Source organism: Coenobita brevimanus, chromosome 43 (assembly GCF_032717465.1).
Source record: "Coenobita brevimanus isolate Jiangsu-jjx chromosome 43, ASM3271746v2, whole genome shotgun sequence".
Lineage (NCBI taxonomy): Eukaryota > Metazoa > Arthropoda > Malacostraca > Decapoda > Coenobitidae > Coenobita > Coenobita brevimanus.
Window position 1 is genome coordinate 12483829 of NC_136996.1, and position 7347 is coordinate 12491175.

Genomic DNA, 7347 nt, shown 5'->3' on the forward strand with positions numbered 1-7347 from the left:
TGGGGGACAACCCTGAGGGTGAATTTAAGTTAAAGCCGCTCCTTGTCTACCACTCAGAGAATCTGAGGGCTCTGATTGGCTTCGTCAAGGAGAGCCTGGGGGTAATCTGGAAGTCTAACAAGAGGGCCTGGCTGACGTCCGACATCTGCTTTTCCTACTTCCACTCATACCTCTCTCGTGTCCTGAAGATGTATACCTCCAAGAAAAACCTAGCCGATCAATTCCTCTTGGTGGTAGACAACGTGCCTAGCCACCCTTCTGGATGAAAGACTGGGCCAGCAACAATGAAATGGTGTTTCTACCCCCAACAGCACATCATTGTTGCAACCTAAGGACCAGGGGGTGATTGTCACCTTCAAGGCATACTACCTCCAGCAAACTATGCAGCAGCTGGTGAGGGCAAATGAAAGTGATAATTGGACAACAATGCAGATATTATGGTGGAAGTACAATATCAGCATGCCATCGAGAGCATCACAGGTGCCTGGAGGGAGGTTAACCAGGCCACCATGAACAGTGTGTGGCACAAGCTGTGGCCAGAGTGTGTTCACTCGTTCACTGGCTTCCCCGTGGGCATGCAAGCACCGCCAGTGGAATGGGTGAGGCAAGATATCGTACAGCCGTCGCATGAAGTGGGGTTCGGTGAGGCGGATGGGGGAGACATGGAGGAGGCTATGGACAGCCACAGGGATGGGCTTCCAACGTGCCCACCAGGAGGAACAGGAGGAGGAAGTCGTCCCAGAGGTGCAAGCCCTGAACATAAAGATTCTAAAGTTGGTGGCCCACACTGATGAGGCCATCGCCTTGATGTGGATGAACGACCTTCTCCCAGGATGATGCAGGGTCACAGCTGATCGTTTTGAAGAGGGCAAGAAGGTATACCGAGTGATGTTTGACGAGAAGAGAGCAGCCAGGCAAATGACAATCATGTCGTTCTTTGAGAAACACCGCACCATGTCATCACCCTGCAGAGGATCTCCAAAGCCTGGCAAATAAGGGTGGGGGGGGGGTATGGGGAGGGAGACTAGCAGGGCTGGGGAAGGGTAGAGGGACTCGAGGGAAACAAGTGTGGGTGGGGGGAGGGTGGGAGGAGAGTGGGGGGATGGGCAGGCAGCTGGCAGTGCACCAAAGGGGGGGGGGCGGGATGGGGAGGGAGACAAGCAGGGACGGAGGAGGGAGATAAGTGGGGGTGGGGAAGAATGGGGGCCAGGGAAGGAAACAAGAAGGCCAAACAACCCTACTACCCACCCACCCTATTCTCACTCACTCACTCATTCACCACTCACTCACTCACTTACCGTTCTCACTCATTCACCACTCACTCACCATTCTCACTCACTCACCACTCTCACTCACTCGCCACTCACTCATGCACTCACCATTCTCACTCACCACTCTCACTCACTCACACACACACACACACACACACACACACACACACACTGAAAGAAGTATCAGAGGAAATCTGTAGTAAAGATATAGAGGAACACAAAAGGTTAGGGAAATACAAGAAAAGCAAGACAAGACCTCTAAAGGTAACTTTCCAGGGTGTAAACACTGTGGAGGAGATACTAAAAAATGCAAAGAATCTTATGGATAAAGAGGAGTTCAAAAATGTATGGATAAAAAGATGCCTAACACAAGAGGAGCTGGAATTACTGAAAGAGAAGAGGGAGGAAGCAAAAACAAAAAATGAGGGAAGATCAGAAGAGGAGGAGAACACATTTTTTTACAAAGTAATAGGATTGCAGGTATGAAAGTGGTACACAAACAGGAGGGAATAAAAAGGAGGAAGGTAGTAGAACCATGTCATGACAAGTATATAAATAAGATGATAAAGTTGATGTACTCAAATGTGGATGGAATGGTATCTAAATTACTAGCGATGAATGATTATGTCGGAGAAAATGAACCACATATAATATGCCTAACTGAAACAAAATTAACACCAAGGATATCCAATGACATACTAAACTTAGAGGAATACAATATATGGAGATGAGACAGAAACTTAAAAAAAGGAGAAGGAATTATAATATTAAATAAGAAAAATCTAAAAGTCAATGAAATAAAACTAGATAAACCATCACAAGTAGAACTGATTGCAGCAGAGATCAACACATCTGAAGGGAAAGTAATTGTAGCCAATTTGTACATGCCACCCAGATCAAACACATGGGAAAGAGACAAATATGAGGACCTGGCAGAGATTACAATTCAGAGTTTAAGATCATTACTACATAAAATGGAAGAGAAATCGGAAAGAAATACAGTATACTAACTGGAGATTTTAATACAAATATAAATTAGAATACTCTAGATATAATTAGCCAAGAAAGCTGTTGGGACCAAAAGCTCCTGGATCTCGTGCAAAAGTTTTTCCTAACGCAACATGTGAGGGAAACCACCAGAAAAAGAGGACTCGATGTACCTTCAATGCTAGATCTAATATTTACTAGGCAAGAATATGATATTGACAGTTTAATATATCACCCTCCACTCGGCAAAAGTGATCATGCAGTACTAAATTACAACTTCAGGATAGCATATAACATAGTTAACAGCAATGAAAGTTACAAAAAGAGCCTAAACTATAAAAAGGGAAATTATCAAGACCTAAGAAGTATTTCTTAGAAGTGGATTGGGAAAATGAGCTTAGAGGACAAGATTTAAATGCTGTATATAAAAAATTCTGTGAATTTTATGAAATAGGAGTCCAGAAGTACATCCCACAGCACAAAGAAGCAGATAAGAAAATACAGAAATGGTTCAATACAGAATGTGAAAATTCAAAAGAAAGAAGAGATTTGTTGTGGAATAGATACAGAAGACACAATAGTGAAAGGGCATATAATAATTACAAACAGGCAAGAAATAATTATACAAGAATAAGGAGGGAAGCCCAAAAACAGTTTGAGGAGGATATAATAAATAAAAGTAGCGATCAACCAAAGCTATTTTACAGCTACATCAGAAGCAAAACCAAAGTAAAAGATATAATACAATCCATTACAGACGAGGGAATCACCTATACACAAGAGAAAGATATTTGTGAAGCGCTAAATAAGAATTTCCAATTAGTTTTTACAGAAGAAAAAAATTTTGAGAGGGACTATGTGGAACATGCATGTCCACACGTACTACCAGATATACAAATAGAAGAAAAAGTAATAGAGGAGGAGTTAAGTAAATTAGACAGAGGAAAAGCAAATGGTCCTGATGAAATTTCATGTTGAGTACTACAAGAATGTGCAAAGGAGTTAAGTAAACCATTATTTTTAATTTTCAAGAAATCCTTGAGTCAAGGTAAACTACCTGATATTTGGAAGAAAGCAAATATTGTCCCCTTATTCAAGAAAGGAAATAGACAAAATCCACTCAACTACCCACCAGTATCACTGACCAGTGTTCTAAGCAAGGTATTAGAAAAGCTTGGGTAAATCATCTAGAAGAACACAGTATGATAACAGAAAGACAGTTTGGTTTCAGAAAAGGAAAATCATGTGTTACTAATCTGTTGAGCTACTATGACAGAGTAACAAACACAATACAGGAAAGGGAAGGATGGGTGGACAGTATCTATTTAGATTTCAAGAAAGCATTTGACACAGTACCACACCAAAGACTTTTATGGAAACTGTACCATCAAGGAGGAATTCAAGGCAAACTGTTTTGTTGGATGCAAGATTTTCTCATAAAAAGAGAAATGAGAACAGTACTAAGGGGAAACTATTCATCATGGAAAGAAGTGACTAGTGGAGTACCACAGGGTTCAGTGCTGGCACCAATCATGTTTTTAGTGTATATAAATGATATAAACAGTAACACTGGAAATGAAAGCTATCTGAATATGTTTGCAGATGATGCAAAAATACAAAGGAGAATTACTAACACAGACTCTTGTAAAGAGCTACAAGAAGAATTATATAAACTTCATGAATGGAGTAATACATGGCAAATGGAATTCAGTGTGGACAAGTGTCATGTAATCAAGTTTGGTAAAAGTGGAAAAAGACCTGATTGGGATTATACGTTAGGAAATAAAACCCTACACACATCAGAAAGAGAGAAGGACCTAGGTGTGATTATCAATAACAGACTATCTCCGGCTGACCACATCAGCGAGAAGGTATGGAACATGTATACACTGCTTGCAAATATGAGAATAGCATTCACATACATGAATGAAGACATGCTAAGAAGGATAACATCATTCATTAGACCAACCCTGGAGTATGCATCAGTAGTCTGGAGTCCTCATCTCAAAAAACACATAGACAACATTGAAAAAGTTCAATGGGCCGCTACAAGATGGATACCAAGCTTAAGGGACCTAAGCTACGAAGAAAGACTAAATAAACTGAATCTATCAACACTACAGGAGAGAAGGAAAAGAGGTGACATGATAATGCTATATAAATGCATATCAGAGAAGGAGAAAATAGACATAAATGATTACTTAACATATGGGGAAGCATCAGCAAGAGGACACTGCAAAAAACCGCATAAGAAGAAAGGTGATAAAGACGTATGGAAATTCAGTTTCCCAAACAGAGCAATTGATCAATGGAATGCACTACCGAATGAAATAGCGTGTGCCAAAACAATTCACAAATTTAAGGATATGTACGATAAACATGGTTTAAGACACGGGACAGTACGAGCTTGACTGATTCCTGTAAAGATACAATTAGGTAAGAACAATTAGGTAAGGTAAGAACACACACACACACACACACACACACACACACACACACACACACACACACACACACACAGTGGACCAGCCAGAGCGAACGGACGTGTCTTAACCACCTCTGAAAAAGTAGGTTTCAGAAATTATGTTTGTCCTGTCTCTTGTAGTCTTGTCTAAAGTTTAAAGTATTGTATGTTAATATAGTCTACCAAAAATGTAAAGAGTTATTGTCAGTGAGTATACATGAGTGTTTATCGGAATCTCAGTAACAGCTGTTTAGTACTATAACCAACCATCAAATATGGCTGACAACGTAAACATTGACAGACCTGAATTTCCAGGATTTGACACTGAAACAAGTGTGATGGATTTAGTTAAAACGTTGATTATGAGAATTAGTGAACTAGAAAAGAAAGTGGAGGATCTAGTATCAAGAAACATGCCTGAAAATACTGAAAACACTAAACAGAGTCTGATACAGACAAAGAACCAGGAGACCGAGAATCTGAAACGAGAAAATATCGAATTAAAAAGAAAACTAGAAGAGAGCAGTAACAAAATGGAGAAGCTGAGTACTGTGATAGAAGAGCTAAAGGCAAAGTGGGTACATGTGGAAGAAGAACAGAAAGAAGTAGTCAGCTTAAGGGAAATCATTCAGGAAGAAAGAGATATGAACAAGAAAAAAAATGGAAGAAAATGTAGTGAGAATATTGAAGAAAAAGAGAAAATAGTGAGAAAAACTGCAGAAAGAACAGATGTGTGGTAATATTTGGAAACAAGAAGGAGGAAGAAAAGGTTAGATATGGGAGACTCGAGAGAGACTCGAATCAAGTGAGAAAAATATTGGGCAAGATCGATCTCGAAGGAAACAAATGAAAAAAAGAAACTGAGGAAGTAAGGAGGATAGGGTCGTACAAGAAAAGGGAAGCAAGACCAATGAGAGTTAAGTTGTCATCAGAAAGTGTGGTAAATGACATACTCAAAGTGACCTCGAAACTAAGTAAAGAGGCAGGGATGGAAAATATTATAGTAAGAAAAGATTTGAATGATGAAGAAAGAGAAGTTTTAAAATCTTTGAAGGAACAAGTAGAGGAAAAAAATGACAGAGGTTAGAGGATGAATGTAAAATTTTTTTGGAGAGAATGATGGATATGAAAGTAAGGATGTGGTATGTGGGGGCCCAGAAGTGAAGGAAACAAGGGGGATGGATATGAATATGAAAAAGAGAAGAATGAGTACAGATAAAACCAGGGCAGTAAATCTAAATATCATGTATAGTACTGTAGATGGGTTATATCTAAGCAAGAGGAAACTGGAGACTACATAAAAGACACCTGAAACTGTATGCTTGGTGGGGACAAAGTTGGTCTGAGATGTTGATACAAAATTATTTGGATTAAAAAATTATAATATTTGGAGGAAGGATAGCGAAAGCATGTTTGAGGGAGGTACAGTAGAAGTCCGAATTTTCGGCATCTATGGGACCAGGCAAGTGCCGAAATATCAAAATTGCCGAATTATCAAAAACCCTACCCACTCAGTACCTTATATGTTTCGGTGAACACTATCATCACCACTCATATCATTACAAATGTGCTTGGAGAGAGTACTGTATACTGTTTGATACTGTACAATACTGTAATGAATACAGTACTATACATGAATATGAAAAATAAAGAAATTAGTGAACATACTGTATATAAATGTAATGGTACAGTAGGCCTACAAGTTCACATGCACTTACCTAAACTTATAGTAGGTTCCTTATTTACATATGTACAATAAAAGGGGTTGATTGGACTCTGCTACTGCTGGAAGAAGTCCCCAGCAGTAGAGGGTCCTGCAACAGGCTCTAAGGACTCTTCTCCCTGTTGCTGCGGCAGTAGAGCTTGAGGTTCAGAGACTGCTGTTGGTGATGGAGAGGAGGGAGCAGAGGAGCTTACGTTAAACTCATCCATAATCTGTTTCCTACTCATGCCAGCCTCTAATTTTTTCAACAGCTCAATTTTCCGAGCAATAGTCAACATCTTATGTGTACGCTTCTTGCTAACACCAGTTAACTTTCCACACGTGGAGGCCATTTTCAAAGTACGCAGAAGATGTTTATACTGTTCACAACACACGGCTGGTCCACTCAGGTGTTACAAAGCTCCTGTCTGATGTTGCGGTGCTTACAGCACACTCGAATAGTAATTTCAGAGGTATTTCGGTACGAAGTTCACAAAGCACACAGAAGAATCAAGAGAAGTCGGCAGCAGCACGGCAACAACTCGGAAGAATGGCGGAAGAATGGCGAAACAGATTCTCTTTCCTATGCTAGACTCACTACATGTTTGTCCTCTCTTTATGCTATAGGAGAAAGAGCTAGCCTCTGAGCTTCATGGCAGTGGTAGACTCGTTCCATCACTTTCACTATCTTACTCACTAAGGCGGGTAAAGGCGGGTAGCTAGCTGGCGAGCCTCATGGAGAATTTCAAGACTGACGAAAAAAATCGGAGAATCTGCCGAACGATCGGAGATTTTCGTAAATGGGACTATTTCTCAAAACTGCCGAAATGTCAGATTTGCCGGGGATTTGGATGCTGAAATATTGGACTTTTACTGGATAATGAATTTAACCCATAATGACCTAAGAGCAAAAAATAATGAAA